This window comes from Schistocerca americana, chromosome 6, assembly GCF_021461395.2.
Source record: "Schistocerca americana isolate TAMUIC-IGC-003095 chromosome 6, iqSchAmer2.1, whole genome shotgun sequence".
In the NCBI taxonomy this organism is placed as follows: domain Eukaryota; kingdom Metazoa; phylum Arthropoda; class Insecta; order Orthoptera; family Acrididae; genus Schistocerca; species Schistocerca americana.
In genome coordinates, this window is record NC_060124.1 from 210,903,093 (window position 1) to 210,923,434 (window position 20,342).

Sequence of the window (20,342 nt, forward strand, 5' to 3'; positions counted from 1 at the left end):
GTATTATACTACAACTGACATGTGATTACATTTTCACGTAGTTTGGGTGCATAGATCCTGAGAAGTCAGTAACCAGAACAACCACCTCTGGCCGCAATAACGGCCTTGATACGCCTGGGCATTGAGTCAAACAGAGCTTGGATGGCGTGTACAGGTACAGCTGCCCATGTAGCTTCAACACGATACCACAGTTCATCAAGAGTAGTGAATGGCGTATTGTGACGAGCCAGTTGCTCGGCCACCATTGACCAGACGTTTTCAGTTGGTGAGAGATCTGGAGAATGTACTGGCCAGGGCAGCAGTCGAACATTTTCTGTATCCAGAAAGGCCCGTCCAGGACCTGCAACATGCGGTCGTGCATTATCCTCCTGTAATGTAGTGTTTCGCAGGGATCGAATGAAGGGTAGAGTCACGGGTCGTAACACATATGAAATGTAACGTCCACTGTTCAAAGTGTCGTCAGTGCGAATAAGAGGTGATTGAGACGTGGAACCAATGGCACCCCATACCATCACGCCAGGTGATACGCCAGTATGGCGATGACGAATACAAGCTTCCAATGTGCGTTCACCGCGATTCCGCCAAACACGGATGCGACCATCATGATGGTGTAAACAGAACCTGGATTCATCCGAAAAAGTGACGTTTTGCCATTCGTGCACCAAGGTTCGTCGCTGAACACACCATCGCAGGCGCACCTGTCTGTGAAGCAGTGTCTAGGGTAACCGCAGCCATGGTCTCCGAGCTGATAGTCCATGCTGCTGAAAACGTCGTCGAACTGTTCGTTCAGATGTTTGTTGTCTTGCAAACCTACCCATCTGTTGACTTATGGAGCGAGACGCGGCTGCACGATCCGTTACAGCCATGCGGATAAGATGCCTGTCATCTCGACTGCTAGTGATACGAGGCCGTTGGGATCCAGCACGGCCTTCCGTATTACCCTGCCGGCCGGAGTGGCCGAGCGGTTAAAGGCGCTACAGTCTGGAACCGCACGACCGCTGCGGTCGCAGGTTCGAATCCTGCCTCGGGCATGGATGTGTGTGATGTCCTTAGGTTAGTTAGGTTTAAGTAGTTCTAAGTTCTAGGAGACATGACCACAGCAGTTGAGTCCCATAGTGCTCAGAGCCATTTGAACCATTTGAACAGTATTACCCTCCTGAACCCACCGATTCCATATTCCGCTAACAGTCATTGGATCTCCACCAACGCGAGCAGCAATGTCGCGATACGATAAACCGCATTCGCGATAGGCTACAATCCGACCTTTATCGAAGTCGGAAACGTGATGGTACCCATTTCTCCTCCTTACACCAGGCATCACAACAACGTTTCAGGAGGCAACGCCGGTCAACTGCTGTTTGTGTATGAGACATCGGTTGGAAACTTTCCTCATGTCAGCACGTTGTAGGTGTCGCCACCGGCGCCAACCTTCGTGAATGCTCTGAAAAGCTAATCATTTGCATATCACAGCATCTTCTTCCTGTCGGTTAAATTACGCGTCTATAGCACGTCATCTTCGTGGTGTAGCAATTTTAATGGCCAGTAGTGTAGTTTCCCCTCAGTTGTGGCGCAGAAGAGTCTCTTTGCGGATACACTAGCAAATACACTATCTCGTCGAAACGTAGCGGAAGGCCCTACGTAAAGCGGAATTCACCACTATACGTCACGAGGGGCGGACCCACCAGCGGAAAGTACCTGTTGCGCTGTCAGCAGAGAAGCAGCAACAACAGAACTGGTAGATCAAGATAGCTCAGTGACTTCGAATGTGGACTCCATGTCACCTGAGTAACAAATCGTTCAGGAACATTTCAACCCTCCTAAAGCTGCCTAACTCGACAATTTGGTCAAGTGAGTGCTCCGTGTACGGCAGTGTGGGTTTAGGTTGGCAATAACCGCCCAGTTTGGTCGTGCTTCCTCCCGGCCGTGAGGCGACCTCTCATGGGGTCGCGGGACATTAACGGGAGGAAGATTCATCCTGGCGGTGACACGAGGAGGAGGTGAAAGGCGGACGCATCGGAGTGCTGGAGTTGTGTTGTAGACGAGCAAGTGGCGTACCGGAATGTTGGACGTGAGTGTAGCCCGCCGGCTGGTTCTGTATCATGCAGTGTCACTGACATATTGTGTTCGGCCAACGTTACCATCCGCCTGTATTCTGTCCATTCGTCTGCAACGCCCCGTTTATGGATGACTGCTTTCTTTCTTGTGGGACCTGAATTATGTACCCACGGCAGACTGGTTTTGAGGGTGCTTATTTTATTAAAGTAAAGAACAAGGTTTTATGTGCCATGTATGAGCAGGGAGGTCGCCTGTGGATATTGACACCAGCTAGTATTCACAAAATAGTTTCGTGCCATACTGTCCCTGTTGCAGGTATATATAGCAACACACACACACACACACACACACACACACACATATATATATATATATATATATATATATATATATATATATATATATCTCGGGGCGGTTAGTAGACCCGCAACCGAGCGCCTCCCCAGGTGGCGGATAGGGGAATGCCTCCTAGATATAGGTGGTACCGAGGAAATGAAATACTCGGGGCGGACCAAAACTACTAGTAGCGTCTGTTCCCACAGTGGGCGGCTACAAAAGCCTTCTGCTCCACATGTCAGTGGCGGCCTCAACCAACCTCCTGATCTGGAAAGTCAGGTTGTACTCGGCAGCATGCCATACATCCAACTACTAAACATCATGATGGTACAACGAGAAAAATCTCATTACCCCGGGCCCCAGTCAATAGACTGGGATTGTCGTGAGCATCGGATTCCGGGGGCTCACGGACATCATGAGAAGAATCGGAGCTTCTCAAACTCCCTCAAGACCAAACGCAAACACTACATCGGCACACTCAACGTGAACACACTGATGAAGACAGGAAAGATGAAGCAACTGACAGACACTCTCGAAAAATTTCAAATCAAAATATGTGCACTGCAAGAAACACGATTCACAGACGAAGACCATTTCAACACGGAGAATTTCAGAATATACAAAGGAAAACCATCGAGACAACTGAAAAACCTAAGGCTTTTTGGCACAGGATTTGCAGTACACAGGTCCATCACGGACAGCATAATCGACTTTTCGTCACCAAACGAAAGAATCAGCACCATCACAGTGAAATCAGCCAATAAATCCTACACAATAATCAACGCACATGCACCAACTAATGACTACAACAGGAAAAACCCGGACGAAATTGATGACTTCTGGACGACAATGGAAGAAACTATCAGAAAAATTCCTGCACATAGAGTCAAAATAATACTGGGAGACTTCAACGCCAAACTCGGAAAAGAAAAGATATACAGACATATCACAGGAAAACATACTCCACACAAGGACACCAACAAAAACGGAAAACATCTGATAGACTTTTGCAAAAGCCACGACCTCGCCATTATGTCAACAAAATTCAAGAAACCAACACGAAAACTTACCACATGGAAATTCCCCAGCGGAAAGCAAGAACTACAAATCGACCACGTAATAGTGCAGAAAGACTCACAAAAAGAAATTTTGAACATTGACACCCGTAAAGGCTACTTCGACTCAGACCACCACCTACTACAGATCAGGATTCGTCTTTTGCCCAAGAAAAAGCTCCAGAAGAACAAAATTGTTAGACCAGATCCAGAATATGTTACTTTAAACCAGACACAAATATTACACAAAATTAAAATGGAGAAAACGACAGACTGGACACAACTTTCACGAAGAATCCGAGAGGCCATGAAACTAGCACAAGCACCACGAACACGGAAACACCGTTGGTGGAACCACACATGTGACCAAGCTATTGACCAACGAATCAGTGCATGGAAAAAATTTAGTTGCCATAAATCCCAAGAGAATTGGATGAACTTCTTGAAAACACAGAAGCAATCAAGCAAAATCATTCGCAGTGAAAAACGACAGTATGACAAACGGCGACTGACAGAGATCGAATCGGACTTCATGAAGAACAATACAAGAAACTTCTACAGAACGTTCAGAGAAAATATGACTGGATATCAACCACCCAACTTGTGCTTCAGAAGACCGGATGGAACCCTAGAAACCAATACCAAAAACAATTGTGACATTCTGGCAAAGTACTTTGAAAAACTGCTCAACACGGACCCCCCCATGGAAGAAATGATGACAGAAACGAGCACATACAATCCAGATAGTGAACCTCCAACTCTAGAAGAAGTTAAAGAAATAATAAAGTCACTCAAGAATCGTAGAGCACCAGGAGAAGATGGCATCATCGCGGAAATCTGGAAGTTACAAGACCCAGAACTCACCAAAGACATCCACAGGATCTTGGAAGACATCTGGGAGACCATGAAAATTCCTGACGACTGGAAAACTGCCCTGATACACCCACTACACAAAAAAGGTGACAAGACTAACCCGAACAACTACAGAGGAATATCCCTACTACCGGTCACATACAAGATCCTCTCTAAAGCTTTACTGAACAGACTAGAATGCCAAACCGACCACTTGATTGGGGAATACCAAGCAGGCTTCCGTAAAGGGCGGTCTTGTGCGGAACAAATTTGGAACCTGAAAATGATTTTACAACACAAACAGAACCTGATCATTACCTTTGTTGACTTCAAAAAGGCGTACGACTCTATCGACCGGAAAACTCTCTTCAAAATTCTAGCAGAATACAAAGTAGACAACAAAACACGGGCTATCATAGAGCAAACTTTAACCAACACGACCTCAAAAGTAAAGTTCTGTGGGGAACTATCAGAGCCCTTCGAAATTCGCACAGGTGTCCGACAAGGCGATGGCCTCTCACCTCTGCTTTTCAATCTGGTATTAGATAAGGTCATAAAAGAATGGGAAACATCACAACAGGGGATAACCTTAGGAAACCTTCAGATTAAATGCCTGGCTTTTGCAGACGATTTGGCGATTGTCACGAAAGGTATAAAGGAAACAAAAGACGCTATTGAAAAACTGCGCGAAATCGCTTCCAAAACTGGACTACAGATCTCTTACGAAAAGACACAGTTCATGAGCACAAAGAAACTCTCATCTCTGAACACAAAGTATGGCACGATTTACAAAACAGCAAACTTCAAATACCTCGGTGAAACACTACAAATGAGTGGACATAACAGAGACTCAAATGAAGAAAGAAAGACTAAACTGGACAAGGCATACAAAGTAGTGTGGAATCATTACAACAAGAAGTCTATCTCACAAAAAGCCAAATTACGCCATTACGACACGGTGGTGCTCCCCGAGGCACTATATGCAGCAGAGACCACACTAATCCGAGGGCATACACGTATCAGACAATTAGAAAAAGTAGAACGGAAAATACTTAGGAAAATATTTGGCGCAACTAACAACAATGGAATATGGATCAAGAAACCTACAGAGGAACTGTACAAACATACGGAGACAATCACAGAAAAGATTAGAAAACGCAGACTACAATTCTATGGACACCTATACAGAATGCCATCACACAGGCTGACCAAACAGATCTTTGACTGGGTAACCACTAGAAACAACAAATGGGTGGCAGAGGTAGAAAACGACCTGAACCAGCTCAACATAACAGCAGACACAATAAACGACAGAATAAAGTTCAGAAACATCATTAAGAAAAGTAAACTACATGAGATACAATGCGACAAACGAACAGGCATAAAATGGACCGAAGAACGAAAGCAAGATCACAGCCAGAAGATGAAAGAAATATGGGCAACCAAAAAGGCAATCAAGATGAAGCCGAAGACACGAAGCCGACAAGAAGCATGGACAGAGGACCGGAAACAGAAACACAGCGAGCGAATGAGGGAAGTTTGGGCAGCAAGGAAGGCAGCAAAAGGAACTGGCCATGTAGTTTAGTCCAAATGCGCTCTTTAAGGGCAAAACACCAATAATAATAATATATATATATATATATATGTATTGAGGCATGGGTTGTTATCTCCCTGTGTAATCCTGTTCCTCATTGTTTGGAGTATGTTTATTTATTGTGCCTGGTAGGTATTTGTTCCTTACGTATTGTATTGGTTCAGTTTAAAGTCAAAATATGACGATTATAGCTTCCAGGTACCATGTCTTGCCTGTTATGATAAATCTCTGCACTGGACAGAACGAAGTGGTTAGTAATTTTTTTTACATGTTATGTTTGTTCTAAGTAATTATTGATAAAACGGTCGATGGAGTAGCAGTCAATATTTTTCGGAAGCTGAAGTAAACGTTACTAAGATTATTAAGGGAATTCCTCCTTCTGATGTATACAGGGTGTTTCACTAAATGTGTTGGCCTCTGTAAGTTACGAAGTAATACGCGACGGAAATTTATTGCGGTAGGTCACCATAAGAAAAGTTACTGTCTGTGGAGCTATGAACATAGTTTATTGTGTTATTATCCAAAGAGTTACAGCAAAAAGATACAATTTTTTTAAATTGAACAGTAGTTGTTTCTATCATGCACTGCAATCAGAAACACCAGCTGTGTATATATCAATTTAAATTACATTCCCATCACTTTTAGTTTGGGAGCTACAACCCTTCAAAGTTTCAGGGGCAGATACCACACACTGTACATAATACATGGCTGTGTGGTGGGTGATGTATGTTCTGGCGGTGGGAAGTTGATTTAAATGAGATGCTCAAATGTGTGGCCATGTTCCTGAATGCACAATGCAATGCGCCTTTTAAAGGATCTGTGGACGAGATGTAACATCGCAGGTGTCACGGAGAAACATGCGTCCTCGATGCGCCGTTTTAAATTATCTGGGGATGTGGCCTCATTGACATAAACACAATCCTTTAGATATTCCCACAAAAAAGAAATCTAATGGGGTTAGATCGGGCGACCTTGTGGGCCATGAATTAAGACCATGGCGCCCCAACCACCTTCCCGCAAAACCTGTTGTTTAATTCTTCCACAACAGCACGCGCAGAATTACTGGGTGACCATCGTGCTGCATCCACATATGGACACTCGTGTGTAGACACACACGTTCAAGGAGACCACCCAAAGTGTGGACTATAAATGCGCGATGTAACTCACCTGTCAGTGTACCTGGGAAGTAGTGTGGACCGATGATTTCATCCCCAAGGATTCTACGCCATATATTAATGGACCACCTACGTTGACGGTGGGCAGATCATATCCACCGAGGATTGTCTGCAGGCCAGTAGTGCACGTTATGTCAATTCACTGCACCATAATTTGTGAACGTGGACTCATCAGAGAACATAACTCTTTGTAAAGACTCCAGCGTGAAATTCCGCATGGCCCATTCGCAAAATGTAACTATCACACGGGAATAATTCCCATGCAGCTCCTGGATCAGTGACAGGCGGTACGGGTGACACCTGCGGCCGTGTACTGTACGCCACACAGATGTGAGACTGACACCAGCGACTGCAGCAACGGCTCATAAGCTGACATGAAGATCGTGATGTACTGCAGCTAAAAGAAACACCTCCATCTCCTCACTTCCTCCAGTTCTTCGTCTGTTACTGCGGCGCATTACCAAGCTGCCTGTTTCCCGAAGTCGCTGTTCGGCACGTAACAACGTAATTGTGGCCTGGTAATGTGAAGCATTGTCATCTATAAAAATTACATCGTTTTTTGGGAAAATGAAGTACGAGGATGGCTGCAAGTGGTCTCCAAGTAGACAAACGTAACCAGAATGTAGTGCATTCCCTGCAAACACGGCTCACACCAATGAGGAGCCACCACTGAGAGTGACTTGTCAACCTGGGTCCATGGCTTCGTGGGATCTGCACCACACTCGAACCCTAGCATCCGTTCTTACCAACTGAAATCGCGACTCGACTGACCAGGACACGGTTTTCGAGTCTTCTAGGGTCCAACCGAAATGGTCGCAAGACCAGGAAAGGCGCTGCAGGCAATGTCGTGCTGTTAACAAAGGCACTCGAGTTGGTTGTCTGCTGTCACCTATCCATTAACGATAAATTTATTGTCCTAACCGATACGTTCGTCGTACGTCTCGCTTTGATTTGAGCGGTTATTTCATGCAGTGTTGCTTGTCTTTTAGAAATGACAACTCACTTTGCTTCCTAGAAGGATTGCCCTATATACCACAAGGCCATGAAGTCTTCCCGCCCTCCAGGAAGGAAACCTAGGACGAATTGGCCGCCCCGTCATCGAGGGAACGCACCCATTTCCCCATCTTAACGGGCAAACCCGAAGACCATCCCACCACTGATGTTCAGGCACCTGACGCATCTGTGGCACAGGAACCCCCTCTGGCTCCATCCCCTACGATCACATTCGTTGCTGCAGCTCAGCTTCCTCCTGCTCATCCGTCTTCAGTCAAGTCGAATACCAACGCCTACCCAACTGAAAGACTGTCTGCAGCCTCCTCACGCCCACCTGTTGAAATGCCACAGTCCTCCATTGTGACACCTTCTCCACCAGCCAATGCGCCCACCCCTACCCACTGCAGGGTTAGGCAGCCCACCTGGGATACGCCCCAGTGGTGGAGACAGATGCTTCTTCCAGGATGACATCAAAGAGATCCTCCAGCTCATCTCTCTGTTCATGCAGTTCCACATCAGGGTTGTCATTCGTGAAACAGCTCAAGAGATCCGTCAGTCGGAGGAGTCGGAGGATGGGTTCACCAAGGTCATTGCTCTTGTTGATGGGCTCAGCCAGCTTTTGTTATAATTGGTGAATTGCCCACCGCACAACCATCAGCCCCCTGGGGATCTAGTTATCTGTCTGTATTTTTAATGCTAATGACATTAAAGATACAAAGACTGAACTGAACACCTTCCTCTACAGCCGCCATGTGGACATTTTACTTATCTCAGAAACCCAACTGGAACTCAGCGACGATTTTCGTCTCTACAACACGGTTCGCTATCGCACTGACCAACTCCATCGCCAAGGTGGAGGCACAGCAGTGTTCCTAAATGAGACACTCGTCCATAATCACGAGGTTCTCCAACCACTAGAACATACAGAGGCTATGGCAGTCACTGTTTCTACCCACATTGGTGTTATTACTTTTGCTGCAGTGTATTTGAGCCCTAACCTAACACTTCTTGAAGTGAGCCTCCATACCTTGACATCATTTGACAAACTTTTGTTGGGGCAGATCTCAACAAGCATCCGGCTTGGCATTCTCACATTGCTAATACCAAGGGCAGACTCCTCCTTGACCTGAAAGATTCTCTGGCGCTGTCGGTCTAAGGCCCACACACTCCCACCCATATACCAGTTTGCTCTGACTGCCAGCTAGACATTCTGGATGTTGCCATTTTCAAAAATATTGCGGTGCAGTTTGCATTTGAAGCACACCTTCAACGTGCACTCCAGTGATTTCTTTGGAATGACATCATTGTAGAATGGGTTTTACCATCTACCAAGACAGTAAGACCGTGATCCGGCAGTGACGCTGTATTGAAACCTCCACACAAAGAAAAAACAGCTTCTGCAGTCAGTAGCTTTACTCCTGACGGCGATGGCGGAGCTAGCCATCGAAATCTCGAGAATTTTATTGCAACTGATGCGGCTTGAGAACCGAGGAGATTTTGTCCGGTCGTGCCACCGCGAAAGACTCCGAGAACTCATGTTCTGGTGGTTAGCATTCATACTTCTAGATCGCGGGGCCCAGTTTCGAATCCCGATTTTCTTCATCCGAGAAGTGGGTATTTATGTTGTCCTAATCATTTCATCAGAAAGACGCGCAAGCCACTGAAGTGGCGTACAATAAAAAGACTTGCAGCAAGTGACCGAACTACCAAGGTCCCGGATCTTTCTTGTATGACAGAAGAGCAACTAAAATTAGAATTAAATGCGGTGCCCATTGCCCGAGACTTGTGGTTTCATTTTAGGAGTATTACTCGTACAGGAGGTACAATAAGTGTCATGACGGAAAACTGAGGTCACTCGACAATGTAACGCCAGTGTACACACTTAGGAAACCAGACTCTGTAAACCAAGTATGACAGCAATTCGGTAAACCTCAGAATTGATAGGCAACTGTTTTGACGCTGTCGAATTCCGACACAAGTTTACAGACGTTCCCCATTTTTACACGAGGCAAAACATGATTGTCTCACAAAGAAAAAACGTCCAGATGTTATTTGTGAATAACAAACCCGTAATCTTCTGTTATATACAGAATGTAGAGCATGTTACTTGTGCGTACTTTCTTCAGCTGCCCTCAAATGCTAATTCTATGCGTGTTCAAGCATACTGTACGCTTCACGCCAATTTGACCTTTGTTGTATTTCACGTTCATAGTGTTTCCTACCTTGACGCCCCGCAGCGTAGGAAGCTCCAAAATAATGTCTAACTGAAGAAAGTATAAAATTTAGTGTACATTTCGATATTGCTGTTGTGGTTTTCCATCTGAAGACTGGTTTGTTGCAGCTCTCCATACAAGTTTATCGTCTGCAGGTTTCTTTATCTCTGCGTAACTAGCAACATACATCAATTTGAATCTACTTGCTGTATTCAAGCACTGATCTATTCGCCTTCCTTTAGAATTTTTAACCCCCCCCCCCCCACTCCCCATCCCGAACACCTATCCTCCCTAAGCTCGCGCACACACACACACACACACACACACACACACACACACACACACACTCACTCACTCCCCTCCGTTGCCTAACTGACTATTCCATGTCTCCAATCAACCAATCCTGTTTTTATTCATGTTGTTTCAAGTCTACACTCCACACAAATACCTTCAGAAATGACCTCCTAACCTTTAAATTAGTGTTAGATGTTAACAAACTCCTCTTTTTCTTATATACTCTTCTTGCTATTGCGAGTCGCAATTTTATATCCTTTCTGCTTCTACTTCGGCCTCATCGGTCATTTTGCTGCCCAAACAGCAAAATTTATCTTCTCATTTTAGTATCCCATTTGCGAGTCTAACTCTCTTAGCACTGCCTGATATAATTCGACTACCTTGCATTACCTTCGTTTTACTTTTGACGATTTTCATCTTATAATCGTATATAATCTTATTCATCTTATATAATAGACGCAGTCTATGCCGTTGAGGTGTTCTTCAGTGTCATTCCCGTCTCACACAAAAGAACAATGTCATCAGCAAACCAGAAAATATTTACTTCTTCTCATGAACTTTAATTCTCTTTCCCATTTTCTCCTTGGTTTGTTTCACAGCTTGCTCAATGTGCAGATTGAATAACATCGGGAATAGGCTACAAATCTGTCTCACTCCCTTTTCAACTATGAGATCCAATCCTTCATTTCTGATATCTGGAGTCTGGTTTCTGCGGAAGTTGTAGATAACCTTTTACTACCTGCAATTTATCCCCTCTAACTGCAGTATTTTACAGTGTGATTCCAGTCAAACTGTCAAAAGCTTTCTCTAAATCTAAAAACACTATCAGCATAGGTTTCACCTTTCCTCCACATATATTTTAAATCGTAGGTCAGCACTGTCTCGGGTGTTCCTACATTGCACTGGAACTAAAACTGATCTTCTCCGAGGACGGCTTCTATGAGTATCGCAGAATTGGAGATAAGTAGCTTATAGCATCATTCTGCTGGCAGCAGTGACATTAACAATCAAACCATCTTTAGATGTGAGATGACCCCTTGTGACACTCAGATCCTTACCTACTCAAAATGAGTGGTTTTTACAATTGGTTATAGACAGCATGTTGAATTTAGCATTTAACATTTGTTAACGGATCAAATGGTCTGCCCAAGCAACCCAAAACTCGTATTTTTTTCTATGTACACAATATTTATCTTTGGCACCAGGCACTTCATGTTTGTTTCACCAACTGTGATAGTGGACGGAGACTAGTTACAAGCAGCCAATGGTATAGAGTAAGTCCAGAACATTTTGAATACAACGGCAGTGAAAAATCTTGGGGACTGAGGGTAGCGTTGGCAAGAAGAAAGTACTGCTGTTTGGTTGTACGTAATGGCGTACTGTGGGCTTTCAGTATGACAATGTGGGTGCTTCTGCGTTGCCAAGCTTCTTATACTGTCAGGTTTATCTGAAGATGACTGCATATCGCAGCTGAAATCGGTAATTGTATATATAAAAGCAATAATTGTCGTCATGTAAACAACAAAAGAACAAAGAAACACTGTTAATAGTGTCTTCTCCAAATCGCCTAAATATGCTGCAATTTCTGGATCTTATAGCACCGTTCTTATATGAAACTGCTAATCAATAAACAGGTATGCGCCAAACTAATATGTACGAACAACAGCTGACGTGGACATAAATGAAATGATCTGCCTGAGAGGCATCGCAGTCTGCACAACGCAATCTGTGATGTGTTAAGGAACAAGGTAGCTGAACTGATTATTTTGTACAATAATTACATTATCTTTGCCTACATTGATACATAACAGTGTTTACAGTATATGACGTGGAGGTCCCCTGGTAAAGTTCACATGTAAACATCGCGAAGTGTCTTATTATAACATATTTGTAAAAACAAGCCATCTCTACCTTGTAATACAGTTAATTATGCAAAGCATGGTGCACTATATAGGCGAGTAGTAATGTGTATCGTTACAAATTCCAACAGCAGTTCGGAAATGCTCCTGAAAGTCTCTCTCATTGGCACAATCAATCAAGAAAACCACAACACAATGGTGAAGAAATGGTGGGGAGGGGGGAGGAACTGTGGAGCCAACAGAACATAAAATATTATTCAAAATGGATATGGGTGGTAGTGGTGTGGGTGGAAAGAGAGGGGGGGGGGGGGGAGGATTCGTAGATGACGGGGTAGTCTGAAGAAGTGAGTGCCCAAAGAGGGGTGGGGATGGTGGGCGGGGGGGGGGGGGGGGGAAGGGTGCGGACCTTCAATTCGTAAGGTTTTTGGACTCACATGTCAGAGCCATACTATCTGACAAATATAAATAAAACTTCTATAGAAGCCGTGTTATTGAAGTACTGATAAAATACGTGTACCTCTATCTGTGACTTGCATTGTACAACTGTTGGAGCACGTGCTTCGTTAACATGACACCACAATTTGCATGCTGGTTAAGACAATGGTAAAATTCCCCTCCATTTGTTACTCCTTTATTTGTTTCTGTAAATTCCTATCCACACCAACCCCGTCCCCAGCTCAAGTTTAAAAATAGTTTTTGAAATAAAAGAAAATTTAAGTTTTTGTACATACTTTAGCTCTGTTTTTATAGACTGTTGTAACAGCCATACAGGATATTTAATATATTACCAGTTTAAAGAATACCTTACTGTTTCAGCCACTGAACTTTCTATACATTGTTTTTAGAGTAACTGAACAACTGCTGTTTTACATTAATCTTCATTTTTTTAAATTTTTTTATGGGAAGACATATTAGCATTACAAATGTGGATATACATAGTATTATACCAAATGTTAAGTTGCTTTCTTTTATTCTTAGTAGCATTAGTTATCTTGGCAGAACCCTCTGTCACAGCACTTGATTACATCAGTTTACATCAGCGGCTGATTGCCTAATATGTTTTATATCCTATATGTGGTTTATTACCTAATATGTTTAATAGTTGCAGATTTAGACATAGGGCCAACGGCCTTGCAGTAGTGGTAACACCGGTTCCTATCAGATCACCGAAGTTAAGGTCTGTCGGGCTGGGCTAGCACTTGGATGGGCGACCATCCGATCCGCCGAGCGCTGTTGGCAGGCGGGGTGCATTCAGCCCTTGTGAAAAGAACTGAGGAGCACTTGAGCGAGAAGTAGCGACTCTGGTCTCGTAAACTGACACACGGCCGGGAGAGCGGTTTGCTGACCACATTTCAAGAGAAGTAAAAACCTAACTGACAAACAAAAGCTGAACGAGGCCAAAATGAGCGTAAGGAGAGCAATCAGAGAAGCGTTCAATGATTTTGAAAGTGAGACGTTGTCAACCGACCTGAGTAAAAAAATCAGTAAGTGCGTCAAAATCATCTATTCGTTCTCTCAGCGATCACACCGGCACCGAAACGGAAGATAATAGAGAGAAGACCGAAATACTGAATTCGGTCTTCCGAAGTTGTTTCTCCGAGGAAGATCGTAACACTAGCCCTCCGTTCAATCGTCGTGTTATTCGATAAAGATTCTATAAATATACGGAAGAACTTGCTCCCCTTGTAGCGGTAATTTTGTCGTAGATTGCCTGAGCAACGAAAGGTACCTAATGACAGGAAAAAAGTCAGGTCATATCCGTTTTTAAGAAATTGCATCAGACAGATCTACACAATTATAGGCCTATATTGTTGACGTCAATCTGTTGTAGAATTATGAAACATGTTTTATGCTCAAGAATTATGACTTTGGAAAATGAACATATCCTCTATAAAAATCAACATGAATTCCGCAAAACAGAGATCCTGCGAAACTCTGCTCGCTCTGTTCCTCCATGAGATGATGCTGTAGTATATAGAGAAGTTGCAGCATTAGAAAACTGCAGCGAAATGCAGCGGATAGGCACTTGGTGCAGGGAGTGGCATCTGACCCTTAACATAGACAAATGTAATTTATTGCGAATACATGGAAAGAAGGCTCATTTATTGTATGATTATCTGACAGCGGAACAAACACTGGCAGCAGTTACTTCTGTAAAATATCTGGGAGTATGCGTGCGGAACGATTTGAAGTGGAATGATCATATAAAATTAATTGTTGGTAAGGCGGGTGCCAGGTTGAGATTCGCTGGGAGAGTCCTTAGAAAATGTAGTCTATCAACAAAGGAGGTGTCTTACAAAACACTCGTTCGGCCTATACTTTAATATTGCTCATCAGAGTGGGATCCGTACCAGGTCGGGTTGACAGAGGAGATAGAGAAGATCCAAAGAAGAGCGGCGCGTTACGTCACAGGGTTATTTGGTAAGCGTGATAGCCTTACGGAGATGTTTAGCAAACTCAAGTGGCAGACTCTGCAAGAGAGGCGCTCTGCATCGCGGTGTAGCTTGCTGTCCAGGTTTCGAGAGGGTGCGTTTCTGGATGAGGTATCGAATACATTACTTCCCCGAACTTATACCTCCCGAGGAGCTCACGAATGTAAAATTAGAGAGATTTTCCGGCAGTTGTTCTTCCCGTGAACCATACGCGAGTGGAACAGGAAAGGGAGGTTATGACAGTGGCACGTAAAGTGCCCTCCGCCACACACCGTTGGGTGGCTTGTGGAGTATAAATGTAGATGCAGATGTAGATCAGGTTGATGCTATGTTCCTTGATTTCAGTAATGCATTTGACAATATGACACCGTCTGCATTGCTCTTTCGTAAAAAAAAAAAAAAAAAAAAAAGCGGGCATATTGAGTATCGGAGCAGATTTGTGACTGGATTCAAGACTTCCTTGCAGATAGAACTGAACATGTCGCTCTTAACGGATCGAAATCGACAGATGTAAAGGTAATATCCGGACTGCCACAGGGAAGTGTGATAGGACCGTTGCTGTTTACAGTACATATAAATGATCCAGTAGAAAGCCTGGGATGCTCTTTAAGGCTATTCGCAGATGAAGCAGTTGTCTATACTAAAGTACCAACGCCAGATGATAGTAAGAATTTGCAGTGAATTGATGATTGGTGCAGGCTTTGGCAGTTGATCCTGAACGTAAATAAATGTAACATATTGCGCATACATAGGAAAAGAAATTCACTACTGTACAGCTACACTATTGATGACAAACAGCTGGAGACAGCGTCTGCCGTAAAATATCGAGGCGTAACTATCCAGAGCGACCTTAAGTGGAATGACCATATAAAACAGATAGTGGGAAAACCAGACATCAGACTCAAATTCATCGGAAGAATCTTAAGGAAATGTAGCTCATCCACGAAAGCAGTGGCATGTAAGGCGCTTGTTCGCCCGATTCTTGAATATTGTTCATTTATCTGGGGTCCCTATCAGGTAGGACTGATAAACGAGATAGAGAAGATCCAACGAAGAGCGGCGCGTTTCGTCACGGGGTGGTTTAGCTGGCGAGAGAGCATTACGGAGATGCTAAACAAACACCATGGGCAGACGTTACAAGAGAGTCGTTGTGCATCACGGAGAGAGTTACTATTGAAATTTCGGGACAGCACTTTTTAGGAGTCGGACAACATATTACTTCCCCCCACATACATCTCGTATATTGACCATGAGAAGAAAATTCGAGAAGTTAGAGCCAACATAGAGGCTTACCGACAATCATTCTTCCCACGCACCATTTACGATTGGAAAAGGGTTGGAGGGATCAGATAGTGGAACCGAAAGTACCCTCCGACACACACCATTAGGTGGCTTGCGGAGTATGATGTAATGCCCCTCCATATCCGCATCCTGTGACGCCTGTGGGCTGAGTATGACATGGCGGCCGGTCGGTACCTTTGGTCCTTCATGGTCTGTTTGGGCGGAGTTTAGTTTAGTATAGATTCAGACATAAGTGCAGATATTTCTGATGGTTACCTAAATGTTTCTTCTCAAAGTGACTATTTTCTCCAATACCTTTATAAACGCTCGACTACCCCACATATTTATAATTGTCACTTAAAGTGCTTTACCCCACATACTTATAATTGTCACTTAAAGTGTTTGGAATATGTAAATGAATTTCAAATATTTTATAAATATTTGTATACTCCCTGCTCTCCCCCCTCCCATTATCTGCCTCCTCATACTGTCTATCTCCTTTTCCATCTGCCACCTCTCATTCCAATCCATCCTCGTTCCACCGTCCCCCCCCCCCCCCCCCCCAATCACAAATCTCTGAATTATTATAACATATAAGATTTGATTTTTTAGATACAATACAACATCCACGGAAACCATCTAGTATTACTTCATCATATAGCATGTCTCAAATGTCTCCATTCTAACGAGTTAGAAAATTGAACAACTATTGTTTTACATGTTAACAGAATCTTCCGTCGGTTCTTGGTAGAACAACATTATAATAAATGAAAAGCACCAGTTTGCTTTTGTTCTACAATATTTACACTTGAGAAAATGCTTTATATTGTTTATTTACTTTCTTGTGGAACTCTACCATGTTCGTAATCAGCATGCAAATTGTGGTGTACATGTTACGGAAGCACATGCTCAAACAGTTTTACTACGCATGTTATAGATGGGGTTACACGCATTTCATTAGTACTTCAATAACATAACTCCTACAGAAGTTTTATTTATTTTTGTCAGATAGTACGTATCTAAGTCCAAAAACCATATGAACTGTGGTCCCCCCCGCCCCCCCGCCTTTGGTCACTCACTTCTTTAGACTACCCCATCCCCCTCGAATCCGCCCCCCCCCCCTCTCTTGTTCTCATGCTACCCACATCCCTACCACTCGTATCCAGTTTGAATTATATCTCATGTTCTAATATATTATGACAATACACTTCACGATGTTTACATGTGAATTTTAACTGTGGACCTCCACGTCATGTGCTGCAAACACTCTTATGTACCAATGTATGCAAAGATAATGTAATTATTGTGCAAAATAATCAGTTCAGCTACCTTGTTTCCTAAAACATCACAGACTGCATTGTGCAGACTGTGATGCCTCTCAGCCGATCTCTGTAAGATCGTTTCAGCTGTGACCATGTCAGCTGTTGTTCAGACATAATAGTGTGGCGCATACACGTTTATTGGTTAGCAGTGTCATATAACAACTGGGCTATAGGCTCCTGAAGTTGCTACATATTTAGGCGTTTTAGAGATATGACCAGTTATGATTTTTCTACAAGGACTTGTATTTCGTACCAGTCTGATATCTTTTGACATATAAATCAAGTAAATAATCATGCTATTTGTACACTATTTTTCGTGATTGCCTTGTTTCTTGTTTATTTCTTACTTCTATTGTTTATTCCAGTTTTTGTACTTGACAATGGCCTAAGGCCGAAATCTGGGTCGTATAACAAAATAAAAATTATTACCATAAAATGGCACCAGAATCATTAAAAAAAGAATAAACTGCCTTTCAGCAGTTATAGAACTTTCCTGTTTTTAAATGAAACTTAGAGCTTGCCAGGTAAGTTCGTTCTGCAGTAGAACTGGCACGTGGTTACAGCTAGGGAGACTTTGATATTCTGCTATCTCACTAGCTCCATCCACTGCAGTGTACTAGTTGTTGTAGGATACAGAGTGCAAACACATTTGCATTGCACAAATTACACATGTAGGGTGTAATTAGGATATACAGGCAGCTAGTAGCTATATGGCATCTTAACGATTATCTTTTATTTATGTTTTACATGACACTTTTCAGGAAATGATTCCCATTTTCAGGCGTGTATTTCTTTGTAGCACGCCATGTTTCATAATGTTTTTGGTATGTGAGATTCTGCTTTGTTTTGTTGACTTTACTGCAATATATAAAAAAAACAGGAAATTTTTACTTAGGTATCGGTTTTTATATGTAGTTCGTGGCGAAATTCGGAAGACCTTGTTTCCTTATGGTCCATTTGTGCAGTCTCACACATGTTAAACATCGCTCACAACTTTCATAGACCAGTCAAATAGTAGATATACCTTGCAAAAGGTGGGGTAGAAGAGTTTATTTTTTCAACTCGTTCAAATGATTGGAAAGATTAGAAAACCGAGTTTTTCCAACAAAATTTCGCTTGGGAAAAACTTCTGCAGCCAAAAAACTTCGAAAATTTCGGCCTTTCAGTTTTTTCAAAATATCCCAGTTTTTTGCTCCTATCGCTTTAACGTCTATTTTCTTTTTTAAAGAACACAAAATTTTCTACAAATTTGATTCGTGCCATTTTTTTCTACTCCCAATATATAAGGCGCTACAGCGCCTCAAAAAATACCAATTTTTCAAATTTTGAGCATTGTGGCAGGATACCTTATTTTTGAACACTGTTTTTTCAGTTTCTGTTTGTGTAGTATAAATACATTATACATCATGTTATATTTTGGAATTTACCACCTCACTTTCAGGTATTCAATTTCTCTGTATGCAACATGAGGATTGCTGGGCACCCAACTATTGTGATTCTTACATCACTACCTGAAGTTCACTATGGGCCACCTCATCCATGGTATTTGTAAAACTATAAATATAAAAATACATCATTAAGAGACATAGACACACACACACACACACACACACACACACGCACACAATATAAAGTGTCTCAGGAAACTGAACTATTATTAGCTGCAATAGGCAACCTTATTAGGTAGGTAATTATTCTTGTGTATAAAAGCCACACAGTTGACATTAAAAATAAGTAGCTTTATTACAATTAAAATGCATTGTCAGTTACTAAAAATCTTGACAGTTCTGGGTGTGTAATACTTGTAATATCGCACTTTAGCGCACTTGAGACAGATATGAGCTTAACTTCCAACGTTTTGATGGGCCAGATTCCTCAGTGTCACCAGAAATACCTTGAGTTACGGATTCAGGATTTGTACGTAGAGTTGATATCAGATTACCTCTCTCTCTAAACAGCGAGTCAGCTTCAGAAAGTTCGTCGATTTAGTCAGCGGTTTCCTCAACATCCTCCATAACATCTTCTTCACTGTCTTCATATAAAAATTTTGACACGTTTTCATAGTTGACCCCTATACATTCCTTTCAAATTGAAGAACATTTCAAACCCGCTTTTCTACAGGAGCACGCTCCGCCACAGTTCAGCTTGCATGAGCATGAAACAATGTGAAGAAGTGCTTCAGGTGCTGGATCTTGGCTCATTATAACGAGTATTGGACCGTGGTCACTGTGATTCCAGCCCCATTTCTCAGGAGGTTTCCAGTTTCCCATCCAACTTTGGACTTGTTGGTAAGTCCCCAACGAATGATGATGTGCAGCATCTTGTGTAGGTGGCAACCGTGCAAGATTTAGTTTGCTTTTTGTGGCAGACTTGGCGAATAGCTGGTACCGCAAATGGTCTAGTGTGTGGGAACTGCTGATACCTCCACTGTACAATGCGATAGTAACCTGTTCTCCAGCTGTTATTATTTCTTCACGGGTAGCATGTGGTTTATTGAACGTGCAAAGCGCTGAGATTAGGTGTTCATTTTTCGCAACAATATTGCAGCACTTAATTTTTCCTTGACCAAAAAAAGCGGATGTTATATCACATCCGCTAAAGACGTGAGTGAACAGAATATATTCACTGTCAAAGATGCAGTGGAAAACCACTTGTCTTCTGCATTTCCTCTTCCTGGCTTTAAGAAAAATAAGTTTTCAATGCCTTGCCCCAAACCGGTCATGAGCACAAGCAGGTCAACATCTTCTCCTACAATGACAACACTTCTAAAATCTTTGGTTCTTGAAATGGCAGATGTCACAGTCATAACGTCAGCATATTCTTGTGCCTGGTGCACTTTAAAGCTACACTCCAGAAATTCCGTTTTAAGAAGTGTGATCAA